The sequence below is a fragment of the Poromitra crassiceps genome (genome assembly GCF_964638095.1).
Source record: "Poromitra crassiceps genome assembly, chromosome: 18".
In the NCBI taxonomy this organism is placed as follows: Eukaryota; Metazoa; Chordata; class Actinopteri; order Beryciformes; family Melamphaidae; genus Poromitra; species Poromitra crassiceps.
The window spans coordinates 12,662,120-12,680,732 of record NC_139636.1 but is presented as its reverse complement, the minus strand read 5'-3'; the positions used below and the strand labels follow the sequence as shown (position 1 = coordinate 12,680,732).

Here is an 18,613-nt window from a genome sequence, read left to right as displayed (position 1 = left end):
CTTTGAGGAATGACAGCTCCGGCTAAGCCGTCGGCCATTTTCCTCTCTCCTGCCCTAATGAGATTGTGTGTGTGTTATCATAGCTCTCCTATAGCAGGGCTGCCTTGCCTGTCTGTCTGTCGGCGGGGTCTCTGTAGACCCGGGCAGAGAGGAGAGCGAGAGGATTGGCTTGACTGACAGACTGGCGTACAAAGGAGGCGTTATAAATAAACCGCTGTTTATCAGGGACTGACAGAGGTTTAGAGGTGCTTATTCCTCCGCCAAGCGTGACCAGGAGCAGACATCAAAACGGCCGTGACAAACAGCACTCGCTCTGCAGCTTTGCACAAGAGGGACGCTGGGGAGAGAGAGAGGTGGAGGAATGGAGACTTGTGGGTGAGATGGAGAGACAGACAGACGACAGTGAACAGAGCAGAGAGAGTTGGGGCGAAAGGGAAAAGGCGGCAAGAGAGAGAAATAATAAGAACTTTAGAAAGCACGTTTTCAGACAAATGTAACTCAAAGTGCTTTACAGAGTAAAGACAGTCAAACTATTAAAAATAAATAAAAACAAGGAGAATAAGAAAGAACATAAGAAGGAAAAATTAATAAGTGTTCATTAAAAGCAAGACATAGTTGCCGGGCAGAAACCTTTTTTTTTTATATATATAAATTGATTTTCTCGATACCCAAAAATAACCTGTGAAAGTTCAAGTAATTTGGACCAGCCAGAGATGTTATATTACTGGTTATTAAAGTTATTATTACTATTACACTATGTTAAAATGTTTTTTCTTCCTTGTCAAAAAAATGCTTTTTTGGAGATATACAAAGGTTTCTACACGACAGCGATGAAGAGTAAATCATGTTTTTAAGGGTCTTTTAAAAATGTCCACTGAGCCAGCCTCTCTGATGTACATGCAGAGGCAAGGCGTTCCATAGCCTCCGGGCAGACACACTAAAAGCAAAACCTCCCAATGTCTTTGTGGCATCTTTTGGGACATTGCGTGCTGGAGAATAGATGACACGAAGGAACGCCGGGTGACATAAAATGAAAGACAGTCTGTGATGTAGGGAGGAGCCTCAGTATAGTGTCTTAAAAACCAAGAAAAGTTGTCTGGGCCTAGACCAGAGCATGTGAGCGGAGCGGAGCAGTGATAATTACCGCTCTTCGCTCCCAGAGCGGTCCTTTCCACCCGCTCCAGCGCTCAAGACCGCTCCGCTCCAGACCGCTCCACTCCAGACCGCTCCGCTCCAGACCGCTCCCCGCTCGATACAGATTTCACCCGCTCGCACTCACCGCTCCGCTCAAAAGAATAAAAGAGATAAAAAGGCCAGGGTGTTTTAATTTGCGTTTAAACGCCTGGGCAATGGGCATTGCTCACTACAAATAACATGAGATCAGCAGAGTCGGCTGCATGCTCGTTTCTCTTCCTTCTCGTCTCGCAGCAGCTGGCAAGAAAATAGTGGGCGTGCACATGAAGTAAGCCAAGTCTTATTGGAGGCTGGAGCGGACATCACAGTGCAATACAGTAGAGGCTGTCACTCATCCAAATAACGTTGAACCTGCAAGGGATATATATAACACCTGGATTACATACATGTTTCACATAGGGTTGTGTTTTGATTTTGATTTTGTCCAATATTGAAATGTTCTACAATTGCATGTTGTGCTAACATAAACATTATTTCTATCTACCACTTAGCCTATTTAGGCTGATTTGGTTGCTATTTCTTGTCAATGTATTACCCTCAATGCATGCTGGGAGATTTCACATGTGGCTCAATTAGCCACGCACCGATGCATTCTGTTTCGAACATGTTGTGATTGAAACTGGAGCGGGACTGAGCGGTACTGAGCGGGTGATCGGTGCCATTCCAACTTTCGCTCCGGTACACTTCTATTTTGCACGACAGTCAGACCAATATTCAGTGATTTATTTCTCATTTCTAAAAGTTCATAAACAATCACAGTTAAAAATCTTCATTTCCTATCATCTCAACCACAATTTTATATTTTGCCCTGAACCCCCGCTAATTTCTGACCCTGGTCGAGACCTATTGAATCCGCCCACTCCAAGTTTTGGCTGCTTCTGATCTGGCATCGTGACATGCAACAGAGATTTCCTCAGTCTAAATTTAAGAATGAGTTATCCAATGAGTGCCGAGGAGGACTAACGATTAGCCAATCAGCATCAATAAACAGCGCAACGGGCGGGACTAACGCCGTTGTCAAGCAGTTGTCAAGTGCGCCGAGGAGTAATAACAACAATGCCATAGACGAGAAAGACGCTGCTATCGAGGCTGTTCTAAATCGATTAAAAGAGCCACTTACTTTGAAATCCGAAAGACCCTCTGCTTTGAAGGCAAAGGGGAGATGTTTTTTGTTGTTTTTTGTTTTTTGTCTTCTCCCGACTGGAATAACTAACGTTAGATTCAGGCGGACACTGGTCTCTAGTGATTGGTTAGGGAAAATGGAATCCCCTCATGGAAATCGGTTTAGACAGGGGGCAATGTCAGACTAGAAGATGGAAAGGGAGTGTAACGAGATGACGATTTAGTCTGATATCAGGCTTAAAAAGAATGACTTCAAAGTTGATTCTAAAACGTAAAACGGGTCTAATGTGTGTCAAGTTTGTCCTATAGAACCCCGGCAGCAGCATTTTGTATCGTCTTGCAATTGCTGCTTTTGGGAGGCACGGTATAAGCAGCATTAGAGTAGCCCAGCCGGCTCTATATAAAGACATGGACAAGTTTCTCTGTGTCTTGTGTTAAAAAGTGGTTAAGGAAGCGATGATGGGAAGGAAGGAGGGAGCAGCAGCGAGGCAGTGGGACAGCATGCGTCAGCAGAAGAAGAGGTTCTCTTTGAAATTCCCCATCTTCATTTCTGCTACAAATCAAAAGGGCTCGGAGCGCTGCTGTCTGAGAGGGGAGGGGGGAGAGAGGGGGAGAGAGGGAGAGAGGGGGAGAGGAAGGAAGAGTGGGAGAGAGGGGGAGAGGGAGAGAGAGAGGGAGGAAGAGTGGGAGTAGGAGAGCGAGGGAGAGAGGGAGGAAGAGTGGGAGTAGGAGAGAGGGGGAGAGAGGGAGAGAGGGAGGAAGAGTGGGAGTAGGAGAGAGAGGGAGAGAGGGAGGAAGAGTGGGAGTAGGAGAGAGAGGGAGAGAGGGAGGAAGAGTGGGAGTAGGAGAGAGAGGGAGAGAGGGAGGAAGAGTAGGAGAGAGAGGGGGAGAGATGGGGAGAGGGAGGAAGAGTGGAAGTAGGAGCGAGAGGGAGAGAGGGGGAGAGGGAGGAAGAGTGGGAGTAGGAGAGAGGGGGAGAGGGAGGAAGAGTGGGAGAGAGGGGAGGGGGAGAGAGGGGGAGAGGGAGGAAGAGTGGGAGAGAGGGGGAGAGGGAGGAAGAGTGGGAGTAGGAGAGAGAGGGAGAGAGGGAGGAAGAGTGGGAGTAGGAGAGAGAGGGAGAGAGGGGGAGAGGGAGGAAGAGTGGGAGTAGGAGAGAGAGGGAGAGAGGGAGGAAGAGTGGGAGAGAGGGGAGGGGGGAGAGAGGGGGAGAGGGAGGAAGAGTGGGAGAGAGGGGGAGAGGGAGGAAGAGTGGGAGTAGGAGAGAGAGGGAGAGAGGGGGAGAGGGAGGAAGAGTGGGAGAGAGGGGGAGAGGGAGGAAGAGTGGGAGTAGGAGAGAGAGGGGGAGAGGTGAGGGGGAGAGAGGGAGAGAGGGAGAGAGGGAGATAGAGTGGGAGTAGGAGAGAGAGGGGGAGAGGTGAGGGGGAGAGAGGGGGAGAGGGAGATAGAGTGGGAGTAGGAGAGAGAGAGGGGAAGTAGCGAGCGTGAGAGCAGTCACAGCCTCCGGTGTGCGCAGGCAGATGATAACCACTCCCTTATAGGACGCAGAGCGAGGGGTGGAGGAGATATGCAGAGAGAGACACAAAAAGAAAGTTGAAAAGTACTGGAGAGAGGAAGTTTTAAGAACACGAGTGACAGGAGAGGAGAGGAGAGGAGAGGAGAGAGGAGCCCACTGTGACTCCCCTACATCTCGAACCTAATCATCTTTCTCCTGACATTCTCTCTCTCTCTCGCGCTCTCCCTCCCCTCTTCACTCCTGATGTGTATATCCACCAGGCGCATGTCCACTTTATTCCGCAGTAAGGAAAGTAACAGCATGTACAGTACACGGATCCTCGGCTCCTTTTCAGCTCAATGCCGGTGATGTCGACGACAATGTCGCGGTGGGGGAGAAAAAAAAGCACTTAGAAGATGAGGACGTTAACGATGGTGGTAAATTGTGGCAGTTAAATGGTGAATTGTGGCAATGTTTGTTTTGAGCCCCGAGCGATTCAGATTGTGGTCAGACTCGGTGCTCATGTCAGCTTATTGTACACATCCATCTTTCCGTCTGTGTGTCTGTGTGTCAGGACGGAGCCGAGGTGAGCTTGATTGTAAAGTATAAATACTGCAGCATCACCATCTGCAGTGCTCTCAGTCTGAACCATAGCAGAGAGACAACCAACACTGTTCAATGCCCTCTCTCTCTCTCTCTCTCTCTCTCTCACACACACACACACACACACACACACACACACACACACACACACACACACACACACACACACACACACACACACACACACACACACACACACACACACACACACACACACACACACACACATTCAATGCACATTCACTCTCTACACTGCATCAAGTTTGATGCCAGTGGTAAGTTCGACCACACTGTATTATTATAATTTCTCCTCAACTTTGCAGCCACTAAGGAAATGGACTGTGTCTTTTTAAAGTAGGCTTGGGCGGTATTAAGGTATTACGGTATGCGGTATACGGTATATTACAGTGTTTAGAAATACCAACGGTATGATCTTCAATAGTGTCCTTGCCTGTATTGAGCTTAGCCTAAATTATTTGTGTTGATTTATTTTTATTCGCCATTTGTAGGCTACTTTTTTTTTACTTATTAATAGCCAAGCACATACAAGCAACACTATTGTTTAAGACCACTTTAAACTAAACTGAACATGTTAGTTACAGGCTTGTCCATAACAGTATCCATTCCGTTTGTTTTATTGTCATTCTCCATTGAGGACATTTGTTTGCGTAAATAGTTTTCTGAAACATAGAAGTAGAATAGAATAGAATAGAATAGAAGCAACTTTTTTTAATTGATGGACATGAATTTATACAACAGCCAAGAGAACAAGAGGCAACAACAGGCTAACCTTGCTTGCAAGATGGATAACCTCGCGAGATCAAAAGAGATTCTCTCGACGTAATCCATCTTGTCATGCACAGGCAGCAGTTAAGATGATTGGCCGAACCATGCCGGCTCGACGAATCAGCGGCAGCCTTAGGCGGGCTTAGGCTCATCTGGGCAAGTAGTGGGTACATGGTCTTTGTAGTTCTTTTCACTCGTCAACATGGCTGCCGCCGCGGAAGTGACAGGCAGTCTGAATGAAATTGAATGTAACGTTCCCAATTCTATGTATTAAATTCTAAAAAACGACCCTCAACATTTGGGAAGGCTAAGCCACACAACTAGTTCGTTATAATCTAACGTCATGCTTCAAAGGCGACTTTACGACGATGAGGATGGTGAGGACTCAATCAATGAATACCACGGAGATCAGGCACCTTCCTCCGGTCGCAAACGTGACGTCAGAGGCATGGCGATCTGATTGGTTGAAGTCAACACGCACCAGCGGTGATAGACAGATGGGTCATCCAATCACCTGCCAAGTAGCTTGGAAAAAGTGCCCGCCTCCGTCAGCGGGTCGGGTTACTGCATTCCCAGATCGACTGGTTTAGTGAAACGTAATGTGGCGCTAAACCGTCCATCTGGCAGCGTCAGGTTAACAACAGGCCCCCTGCTGTTGAAACTAATACCGTCATATACCGTATACCGGGGTTTAATGTCAGGCAGGTATGAAGGTATGAAAAAATAGATATAAGAATTGTCGGTTGCAAGAATTGTCAGTTGCTCTTTGTAAACATAATTCAAACGTGGCCCCTCCCCCCCAGCTCAACAACACCAGAAGTGCACGCCCCTCCTGCCCCTGACTGCAGTTGCTATTTGGTTGCTACCTTTTTATAGAATCGCGACCACACCTGTGCGCTGTTATTGACTGGGGTTCTATACACCCACTGCCCAAAGGTTGCCCCCCCCAGAACAGTCCCTAGACCACCAAAATAATAAGAAAATACATCCAATGGGCAGGGTCTCTACAGATAAATATATGGTACACACTTCTAGTGGGTCATAATAAGTGATGATTGAGAGGGCTGATTTTTTTATGAATCTACAGGGTATCCACAGGGTCTTGAAATGTACTAAAAGTTGATCAATCAATTTCGGGATTTTAGGGCGCTTAAAAAGTCTTAATCGCCATTTGATGAGCTATTACATTTTGTAGCTATTGTGCTGATTGTGTTAAATGGGCACATGATATCGTGTCCTATCGATCACAGACCCCTGATTTGAATCGAAATATTGTGGCAGACTTTGTGATATCAGCAAATATCGTATTGTTGTTCAAAGAATCTATATAATATCGTATCGTGATGAAACTTGTTGATTTTACGTGCCTATCGCTGATGTGACGGAAGTGGCTTTCAGGTCTTAAAATATATTGAAAGGTCTTAAAAAAGGTCTTAAAAGGTGCTGAATTTAACTTCAGGATTCCGGCATATACCCTGATCCATTGTTTTTTGTTTTTTTTGGGGAATATGCTGCATAGTGTGCCTTTAACTGTGTGTCTTTATTCTGACAGTGTGTGTAGTGCACTGACTGAGGCACTGTGATGCTCCTGGGCTTCATATGCTGCCGTCTTCATCCAGACTGATCTCGCTATAGCTCCATGCTGTTGCTATGGTAATGAAGCTGACACTATTGCCAATTGTTGGAGTGATCCTGTTGAATATGGCAGCCGCTCACTGCCAACTAGTGCTAAACACACACACACACACACACACACACACACACACGCACGCACGCACACACACACACACACACACACACACACACACACACACACACACACACACACACACACACACACACCACATTATAAGGCCTTGCTACCTACTTTGAAGACACACACACACACACACACACACACACACACACACACACACACATACACACACACACACACACACACACACACACACCAAATTATAAGGCCTTGCTACCTACTTTGAAGACACACACACACACACACACACACACACACACACGCGCACACACACACACACACACACACACACACACACACACACACATATAGACACATGCACAAATGTTTGCAAAGCAGTCCGCTTTCTCACAAAGCGCACTGCTTGAAATGCTTGTGTTTTTTTTTACCAGCGTGAAATTGCAGACACCCCCAACCCACACACTTTTCAAAGCCATCATTCAACTCCCACCCACCTCCCCCATCTGCAGCAAACAGAACAGTATATACACATGCACACAGTCTTCTGTTCAAATAGTGGTGATAGATGTGATATTCCCCCATCTCCAGTCTTTTGTGTGTGTGTGTGTGTGTGTGTGTGTGTGTGTGTGTGTGTGTGTGTGTGTGTGTGCGCGTGCGTGTATGTGCGCGTGTGTGTGTGTGCGCGCGCGTGTGTGTGTGTGCGCGTGTGTGTGTGTGTGTGTGTGTGTGTGTGTGTGTACGTGTGACGTGTGTGTGTGTACGTGCGTGTGTGTGTGTGTGCGTGCGTGTGCATATGTGTGATATGTCTGTGTTAGCAGAGGCGGTGTGCCTTCAGGGCCATATTGAGCAGAGGGCTTACTGCAACGTTTAGATGCCAGAGAACAGCCTTCACTCTCTCTCTCTCTCTCTCTCTCTCTCTCTCTCTGTCTGTCTGTCTGTCTCTCTCTCCCTCTGTCTGTCTCTCTCTCTCTCTCTCTCTCAATATCTATCTCTCTATCGCTCTCTGTCTCTCAATCTCCCTCTCTTTCTCGCCCAGAAACGCTCCTACTCTCTCTCTCTACGTTCAGAAACAGCACATCCCACTCAGACTTCACACGCTTGTTATCTTGCCTCTGACGCCTCTCTGCGCCGCTCTCTTCCTCCACTCCTTGAGTTTTCTCCTCCCTCCATCTCTCACCTCTTCTCCATTGATTCTCGTCTAACGGCGTTCCTCCACTCGTCCGGCCATATCTCTGCTGCCATCCCTTCCCTTCCCTGCTTTCTCCTTCGCTATCTCTTCTCCTCTTCTCCTATTCTTCTCCCTTGTCACCTCCCCGCTTTCTCCTCCCTTATCTTATCTCTCTCCCCTCCGCTCTCTCGCCTCTCCCCCCCCTGGCCTGCTATTGCCTCTTTTGTCTCCTCTATCTCCCCCACCTTTCTCTCTGTCTGATCTCCACCACCGCTCTCTCTCTCTCTCTCTCTCTCTCTCTCTCCTCTGATACGTTTCTCTCTCTTGTTCCAGTCTTCTCCTCCTATCTCGCCTCCATTCCCCCGGTGGCCTGTTGCTCCGCGGGCCCAGGCAGCGCCTCAGCCCGCGGGGGCTGAACCCGCAGGGAGAACAAATATAGCTTATGTGATCCGTCTGTGAGTGTGTGTGTGTGCATGCGTGTGTGTGTGTGTGTGTGTGTGTGTGTGTGTGAGAGTGTGTGTGCGTGCGTGCGCGCGTGTGTGTGTGCGCGCGTGCGTGTGTGTGTGTGTGTGTGTGTGTGCGTGCGTGCGTTCGTGCGTGTGTGTGAGTGTGTGTGTGTGTGTGTGCGTGCGTGCATGTGTGTGAGTGTTTGTGTGTGCGTGCGTGCGCTGGCGTTTGTGACATGTGAGTGCATGCCCGTGTCCATATCCGTATGTGCTCAGGGACGTGTGTGATGTGTGTAGCTCTCAGTGGGACACAGATGTGTGAGGTTGTCAACCCGGTGACGGAGGAGACAGAGGGACAGCGTTTTTGTGAAAGGTTTGCCCTTCTCTCTTCCTCAGATTTGACCTGCTTCCTCATCGCTGTAGATGGTGCGTTTGTGTGTTTGTGGATAAGCCTCATGTACGTGTGCTTATTTTACGATAGGCTTATATTAACTCAGGGAATTCCAGTCAACTGATGTTTGGAAAAACGCTCGGCTCCATTGGCCCAGCCTCCAACCAATCAACGGCCAGCTTTTGAGTTGTCACTCACACTCTTTCTTGGTTCTCAATGCTGATGGGAGTAAAGATCCCCCCCTCTCTCTCTCGCTCTCTCTCTCTATCTCTCTCTATCTCACTCTCTCTCTCTCTCTCTCTCTCCCCCCCTCTGCACAGTTTTAGATTACTTATTCCTTCTCTTGGTCTCTGGCTTGTCTGGATTAAAGAGGATTGGCTCATCTTAACTAACAGTAATATCTCTAGACCTTTTAGTCTAAAGCCATCAACCAGACAGGGTTGCCGTTGATCCCCATTACCGTTTACATGAGCAATCGAACCTCTGGCTATGGCAGTAAGATTACCTTGGGGTATATCAGGTATCACAAGTAATGTTATGTAATTACTGTTGTAAAGTAGTCATTCACATTTCCCTAGCGAACTGCAATAACCTAATCAAGAAACATGAGTGCAGCGTCGTTGATTATTCAACTGAAGGATATTTAGGCCTAGTTTCTATTTCCAATGCAAAACAGAATCTTTCGATTTATAATCGGGACCTGGTTACACACAGTCCCCCGGATGTGGAAGCTAGCAGACAGCAGACTGAGAGAGGTAAATAGAGAGGCTCACCTTTATGCCACTATAATATAATAAGCATATGAGCCGCTGCGTGACAGAAAAATAAGCTATTTACAGGACGTTACCACATGCCCCTATGGCCTCTGTTCCAGGCCATTGCGCGGTGCAATCTAGCTCTGTACTGCATCATTTTCAGAAAAACAACGGAATTCTCCTTAAAAAAGAAAAGAAAAGAAAAGTACAGTATTATGTGGAAATATATTCCATAACTATTTGCCAATATTAAAAAAAATTATGCTTTGAAGGCACAAAAATTGCATTGCAAATGAATATTAGGTTAGAAAATACAACACCTGACCTATTTAACATGACTTCCGGTATAAACCACGCCTGCTTCCGGCCTTCTGACTATCTGAATACAGATACAGAGACAGATCGTTTTGTTGTTTGAACAGATACAGAATAGAGATACACCTCGCCTCTTTAGCTCAAGGTTAGCTCAAGCCTCCCAGCCTCCTCTCTTCCTCTTGGGCCTTGCTTTAGCATGACATGCAACATCATCCATTTCTCCGCTTCTGAATGAAAAGCCTGTGTTCAGCCTACTTTTAATTCATCTAGAGTAATAACGACTTAGCGGGCAGGCTAAAGTCTCTCTCAAAAGTCGGCGTGGAAGTTGTGCAACTGTTTTCATCGTAATTTGTCCCCCCTCACTTTATTGGGATTGTTACTGTTATTTGTTTTATATTCCGTGGCTCCAGCTGTTTGACTTTCAAAGAGCCGCGCTCTGCAGAGTCGCGTTTGGATGAGGATAAGCAAACAATGCAATGAATCATCGCAGATTAATAGCTGCATATTCACAGCTGGTGATGTGCGTAAAGGAAGCTCAGCATTGTCGCACCAAAACACGTCAATTTATCAGCCGCCTAACTGCATGAGGCGCTGTATCCATGTCAGGCCCGGCGCCAGGATGGACTGACTGAGTGAGGGGGCAGTTAAAAATCGTGAGGGGGCAAATCTTGCTATTTCTGCATTTTTACCTACAACGAGTTGTAGAAAGGTTGCTAATGGGCCAACTTAGAACTGATTAACTTTCCACGCCAACTGGCCAAAAGGGGGCGTGGCAATGGGCATATTCAATCACAGAGCCATGTATATAGAAGAGTCGCGACATCTCCATTCACTCTAATGGACCAGTTTTTTTACATTGCGAAAGGAACTTTTGGCAATAAGGAACTTTTGGGAAGTAAGGTTCTGGATTAAGCAGCGCTGTCGAGTTTGCAGCAGAATGGACCGTTTGTGATGTACTTTGAAAGGGCAACGTTTAAATGATCAGATTGTATATTATCAGCTTTATTTTATGCATTCAAACTGTCGAGCCCCCTTCCTAGATCTTCATTTTGGACCTCCGCTGACGCCACTCTCTTACTAGATTGCTCTGTTCTATCACAAAAAGGATTCCCATAACACAATGAAATGTGGTAGAAAAGCAGGTCATGGGCCAAGGACGAACTGATTCGCTTTCCATGCCCTCTGCCCAAAAGGGGGCGTGGTAATGGGCGTGACCAATCACAAAAAGGCGCCTAACTTCCAAACAGATTCACACCACTTTGTAAAAAGGTTGGCGGAGGTATGCACTCTAGCGAGTGCCCTCTAGTTTTCATTCTGCAGGTGGCAGTATAGTGGCGTTTTGACTAGATGCAAACAATTCTCTACCTTACCTTTTCCATGTGTTTGGCCATCATATGAAATGTATATATAATAATATTTGTGGCGGATATTGCCAGGTCACCATCTAAAATTGGTCTCGCGGTAGGTTTAATGAAATGCATTGTTTTAACCATGCAATAGCCTCTGAAAGGCTAAATAACAACAATAAGAGAAAGACTACTGTTTCAAAACACATTGATTTGACAGCAGTGGTGAAGCCAGTATTAGACCTGAGTGTCCTCGCACAATTTAGGGAGTTGAAGCACTTGGAACGTAGGTCTTCGCAAAATAATATCATTTGTAAACCATTAAAGGACTGCTAAAATCAACAAAATAATATAATTTATAAACCATTAAAGGACTGCTAAAATCAACAAAATAATATAATTTATAAACCATTAAAGGACTGCTAAAATCAACAAAATAATATAATTTATAAACCATTAAAGGACTGCTAAAATCAACAAAATAATAGCCAACAGTGTCAGGGGAAGTGAAAAAAGAAGATCAGATTGTCTTTCTGCTCATGCCATGCAGTTCTCTCTCTCTCTCTCTCTCTCTCTCTCTCTCTCTCACACACACACACACACACACACACACACCCACACACACACACACACACACACACACACACACACACACACACACACACACACACACACACACACACACACACACCCACACACACACACACACACACACACACACACACACACGCCTGATACAGTGCATGTGGGCCTGAGGGAAGACTGCTGCATGATGCAAGGGCTGCTCATCTGATCCTTCCCCACCCTCCCTCTCCTCTCTCCCTCTCCGTCTCTCTCTCTCTCTCGCTCTCTCTCTCTATCTCTCTCTCTCTCTCTCTCTCTCTCATATTGACCGAAATTTCACTTCCCTGTCGGTTACATTCTGTAGATTGCTACAATGGAAAAAAAATATAGAATTACTGTAGGCCTGAAAGTTCTATTTACAACTTTGAAAAGCATGGCTGAACCGAAGTCATGTGTGCAGTCGTTCTGTCTATCTCTCCTCCACTCCATTCAGCACCGGGGCCAGCGCTGTGCGCGGCCCTATGCCAATAGCCTAAAGGTATCTGTCTTTGACATGCCAAACCAGCAGAAAAATAAACCAGCTAAATGCTGTCTTGCCTTTCCTCAGTCGCAGCCTCTTTGTTTGGTTGTTAGCTTCCTGAGTAAGCGTGGCGCTGGGCCAGGTACCATAGCAACAGGTGGGTTGAGATGAGGAGAATGTTGCTCTTGTTGTTGTTGTTAGTGTGATGCTAAGAAGGCAACTTCCACTTTTTGCTGTTGGAAAGTCACTCAGAGCTGTGAGAAGTGCTGAGGGCCTCTTCCTAACATAATAATATCTGGCTTATGGAGCATGAAACATTGTCCAGAAGTGTGGTGGGCTGAAAAAACCCTTCACATGGTGAAAATTTTACATTAAAAAATAAATAAATTAGAAACTCAGATCAAAAGTTATCAGTATTTTATCTGTTATGAGGGGGGGGGAACATGAGAAAACCATAAAAATAAATACTTTTCTTTTTGTTTTCTGAAAATAATTATTCACCATGATGTACTTTGGAGATGAGAGTAACCAAATCACTCAAAATCTCATGTAAAGGCTTCTCCCAGGACACCACACAGAGGAGGTCCAGTACTGGGAAGCAGTGCGACCCCTCGCGTTCAAAAACAGCCCTAAGTTGGAGGTGTAGCAAGTGTGCAAAGCTTTGCCAGAATAGAGCCAGAGTGACACGTCGCTCAGCCTGGAGCAGCTCAGCTTCATATGGAAGAAACTCAAACAAGCTGATGTTGGCTCGCATCCAGTTAGGAAGATTCAACATTCAAGATTTTTATTGTCACTCCGTGGTACAAGTATCACGTGTGAAATTGTTGCTGTAAACTCCGTTTACAACATAGTACAAATATAACAGGGCATATGAGTGCAAAAACAACAAGAGACACAACAAGCAATAAGGCAGTAGAGTGATAAGACAATCAATCAATCAATCAATCAATCAAACTTTATTGCAGCCAAAGGCCAAAAGGTACAAAACAGGACATGTATATAAATAACAACATTTTAAAGCTAAAAACAGGTCCATCATTAGGTCGTCATCATATAAGTTTGCCAACAAACAATATTTGTGGAAACCTAACTTGTGCATACACAGGGACTGACCATGGGGCACCACCCCACCAATAAAAAGTTAGTAAAACTTACATTGTGCATACTTAAGGACTGACCGTAGGGTACAACCCCACACAGCCAAGAGTCATAAGAGGCACTTGTACCAGTGTGACCATATATGAGAGTGGTAACGAACAGAGCTGTAGCTTGGATTAACCAACACCATAATTACCTCATTAAGTGACCCATCAAGTCTACATTTAAAACTGTGCATGAGGTTTCTCAGTAGAGCCTGGAAGGTTGTCAAGCCATTAGTACAGAACAGCTGACTTGCACTACCCCCCCTAGGCTCCTTCAGGAGAATCCTGAGGGCGTCGTTATAAGCTACCTTAAGTTTACGTAAACTCTCACTTTTGTAGTTCACCCATAAGGGGGCAGTGTAGAGAGGGGTGCAGTAGGCTCTGAACAGGTTCACCTTCACCTCCATTGAACAGAAATGAAATTTCCTGACTAACATGTTAGCTTGCGCATATAGCATACGACGCTGTCTAAGCATATCAGAGTCATCCTGCATCTTGTCATCAATGATGTGTCCCAGATATTTGCAGTTGCTGGCCACAGAGATTATCTGTCCTGACAAATAAAATACGGGGAAATTAAGTTTCTGATCCCCTTTCGACCGGCAGATCAGAACCACACTCTTTTTGGCATTATATTTCACATCAAACATAATACCATATTCAGAACAGATGTTAAGTAGCTGTTGAAACCCCGCACTACTGGGGGAGATAATGGCAAGATCATCAGCATACATAAAATGATTAATCAATGTGCTACCTATCACACAGCCAGTCCTACAAGTAGTCAACTGCTTGGATAAGGCATCCATATAAAGATTAAAAAGGGCTGGGGATAAAATCCCCCCCTGACGGACCCCATTGCCAACACTAAATGGGGCAGACACCGAGTTCCCCCAACTTACCCGCATACTCTGGTTGGCATACCAGTATACAAGGATGCGGATGAAAGAACCCGGCACACCTCTCTGCATTAGTTTGGTAAAAAGCTTATGGTGATTGATTTTGTCAAAAGCTGACGAGGCATCAATAAAGCCAACAAACATAGTGGAGCCATGTTGTCTGTAAAGCTCAACCGCTTCTTTTAACGCATAAATACAAAGATCTGTACTGTGTTTGGCCTTAAAACCAAATTGATTATCAGTGGTTGAGATAAAAACACTTATCCTATCGAGTAAAATCTTTTCAAAAACTTTCGATATAATACTGGCTAAGGCGATGGGACGGTAGTTGGCCAGGCTCCCAACCTTTCCAGCTTTGTCCTTAATGACAGGGACTAAGGTAACTGCAATCATAGAGTCTGGCAGAATACCATGCAACAGAAGACCTGAAAAGCAGATGGATAGCAGCACTGCTAACCTGGGGCTAGCCAGTTTTAGATGTTCAGCAGTGATGCTATCCATGCCGCAAGCTTTATTATTGGGCAGTTGCTTAATAGCTTGGTAGAACTCATTGTAACTGAGAGGAACACCTTCCTCCACCTCGTCAACACAATAGGGTTCACTCTGCACACTATTGAAAAGTGCAACGTAGTGCTGCCTCCAGAGTTCAGTTATTTCATCAGCCCCGGAAACACCCTCAACGTTACAAGGCAGAACAGTTTTGGACCTGTTAACATTTTTAACATCTTTCCAGAAGCAAGTGGTGTTGTTGCTGAGCAGTTTACCAGCCATTGAATCCGCTCTCATGGCTTGTTCATGTTTCCCAATAAAACGAACTGCCTGTTTGTATTTAGCATTGGTGGTTCTTTTATGTTCTAGTTCAGGCCCTTGTCTAGGTTTCCCAGCTATTACCCAGGCCCTATGAGCTGCCTTAGCTTCTTCGAGATGACCAGCTACATATGTTTTCCATCCTGGCTTGATGTTATTAGACCTCCTGGGGTGAGAAAGTAGCGGTCTGCTGGCCTCAGAGAGGGCACTGACTATACTGTCATACATCACACAAAGGTCATTACAGTGATTAAAATCATTACAATTTGCATGGCAAACAATAGCATCCATAGGTAATTGGATTTGACTTAACAGTGTGTCGGTTCTCCCATAGTAGGCTAATACTTGATCAGCTGAGAGCCTATCCCAGTCAATCTTGGCCACATAATCATCATTACACTCTGTTAGCTCAGGGAGCCTTTCAGTATCCAGCTTCACCACCAGAGGGAAATGATCAGTAGTGGTAGCATCATACAATATCTCTATTGACCTAATTGTTGCATGTGCATCCGCAGTACAAATTACATGGTCCAGCCAGCTAGTTGTACTATGGGCTTCACTGTAATATGTAAAGCTGTCAGCAGGCAAAAGCTCTTTACTGGAGAGTATGAGATTAGCATCATTACAGAACCTCACCAAATGCTTATGAAAATGGGAATAATTATCAGAAATATCGGCGTTCATGTCCCCAACCACACAAACGCTAGTACCCTGGTGTTCAGAAATAAAAGAGCTTAAAAACGCAAGCCTATTCACATACTCATCATCATTTTGCCTAGATTCATAGGGTGTATAAACATTCAGAATGAAAAACTCTCTGTTGTTCATTTTAATTTGAACGCCAATGCACCAATCTGACTCAAGTCTGACAACATTGATAACAGAATCAAACTTTTTGTGCCATAAGATGGCCACACCCCCAGGGATCCTCCCTTTTAGAATGTGCTGAGAGAGATCTTTAGTTGACTCCCCCGCGCCATGAAAATTAGCGTTCATAGAGTTCAACCCACCCAGGTCTTGTTTGGAGAGGAATGTCTCCTGTAAACATAAAACGTCACAGTTTTGTAGCAGGCTGTCCACCTCCATGCGTCGGGCTTTGTCACCCACATTGTTTCCTAGGCGCAGGCCGCGACAGTTATAGGAAGCAACACGCATTATAAGTTAGTTGGGTAAAGCCACAGCTGCATTTATCTCCGGACGGAGTAGTTCTTCCCTCCTAGGAGCCAGGCCAGAAGAAGCTCTGGGCACACGGGGCTCAAAGTAACGCCGCACATAAACACCCGCAGGCCAAATTAGGGGACTGTACATATCAGCCACCTCTTTGCAGTCTGCTGTGATTTGAAACGAACCATAACGGAGATTAGCCGTCTCAATCTTCCGACATGACACAGACGAATTGTCAAGTTTCTCGGACAGATAGACACGGAGAGTCTCAGTATCCAATTCGGGGGAAAATCTGGTTGCAAACAGACTCACCCTCTTTGTCGTAATAACAGGAATGCTGCTCTCTGTGCTGGTGCCAATGATCCCCGTAGGCCTATTCCTCTGTTCGCGTTTTCCTCTCGTTGGCTCCGAGGTCTGGCGGGGCTGTTGCTTCATTGTAGAAGTTGACTTTTTGCGCGCGCCTTTACGCACCACAGTGCTCCAGAGCTGGGACAGCGGCGTGCGCTGCTGGGATTCGGTCAGAGACAGTGGCATATCCACTGCACATAGGTGCACATGTCATGTGCATACTTTAGACGTGCTTAAACATTTTAAATTTGACGTATATGACGTACAGGTGCTAATAGCATATACCTAATTAAACATACAATTAAACATTAGACATACATAATGGTAGCAGCTACAGTGCGGTACAGTACAGCTGCTACACTATTTGTGTATGTTAAAGGACGGCTTTACCGTGGGGAATATGAATATATATCAATCTCACGCCCCTAAGGTTTTAGAATCCGTTGAAATATTTTGAAATTGGAGCTTCACTGCCTGACCTATCAGGCATCTCTCACATTTTTAGGGAAGCCGGATGACGCGTTACGCGTCACCCGGCTTCCCTCCCCGCTTGCGGAACTCGAGCGCCTATGAACTACAAGTCTTGTGAGCCATGGTCCCGCCTCTAGAGGTCCTCCACGCCCCTTCAGAGCTCTCGACGAAAAGCAAAAGGCAGCCATCTTGTTCACCCGCATAGCATACTGTAGCTAGGTTAGCTTTCCATAGCTCCTTGCCAAGAGACCATATCTCTGGAACGGAAGCACCAAAAGACACGGGACTGGCGGCATTGGAAAGCTCGTCAAATTTTACATCTAGTAGTAGGTGAGTTGAAGTAACGAAATCAACGCTGAGCAATGTACCCATTTTTACACATTTTTACAGAAAATAGTTACAACATTTGGTGCAATTTGGAGGCAATTTTATTTTCGATTTATTTCTTCTTCTTTGTATCTTTTATTGTCGAAGCCTTCTTCTTCTTCTTCTTCTTTGAGTTTTATGGCGGTTGGCAAACATATATGTGCATTACCGCCACCTACTGGAGTTTGATATCAGCCAAATGCCTGAGGGGTGGGCATGAAAACGAAGGCCACGCGAGCCCAGTGCATTGTGGGAAATGTAGTATTTCGGGTCCCCGCACCCGCCCCTCCCCTCCACCACCCCCCCCCCCCCCCCCCCTCCACACAGAGTGGATTTCTGGTGATATCTCTGGCGGGAAACAACCAATTTCAAAAATTTCAACGGATTCGAAAACCTTAGGGGCGTGAGATTTAATATATATTCATATTCCCCACGGTAAAGCCGGCCTTTAAGGAGTCTCGTGGCCTGCGGGAAGAAACTGTTCCTCAAGCGATTTGTGCGATTTGGGACCCTGTATCTCCTCCTTGAGGGTAACAGGGAATCGGTGTGCCCTGGGTCTCAGCTGGACTGGACAGTGGACAGTTAGGAATCAGTGTGCCCTGGGTCTCAGCTGGACTGGACTGGACAGTTAGGAATCGGTGTGCCCTGGGTCTCAGCTGGACTGGACTGGACAGTGGACAGTTAGGAATCGGTGTGCCCTGGGTCTCAGCTGGACTGGACTGGACAGTGGACAGTTAGGAATCGGTGTGCCCTGGGTCTCAGCTGGACTGGACTGGGCCACAGGGAAGGATGGATGGGGTTGCGTCGCACAGAACCAGCATTGTTTCAGTGTTTCAGGGCTTCAGCATGTATGTGTGTGTGCGTGCGTGTGTGTGTGTGTGTGTGTGTGTGTGCGTGCGTGCGTGCGTGCGTGTGTGCGTGTGTGTGAGAGTGTGCGTGCGTGCGTGCGTGTGTGTGTGTGTGTGTGTGTGTGTGAGCGTGCCTGCGTGCGTGTGTG

The 18,613-nt window shown here is 46.2% G+C and overlaps 1 protein-coding gene across 1 annotated transcript in view; it reads left to right on the top strand.

Annotated features, from left to right (window-relative positions):
• Positions 1 to 18,613, top strand: part of grm3 (glutamate receptor, metabotropic 3) — a gene marked incomplete at both ends in the record, with an annotated part of 45,940 nt that overhangs the window by 12,552 nt on the left and 14,775 nt on the right. The gene's annotated exons all lie outside the window — the stretch shown is intronic.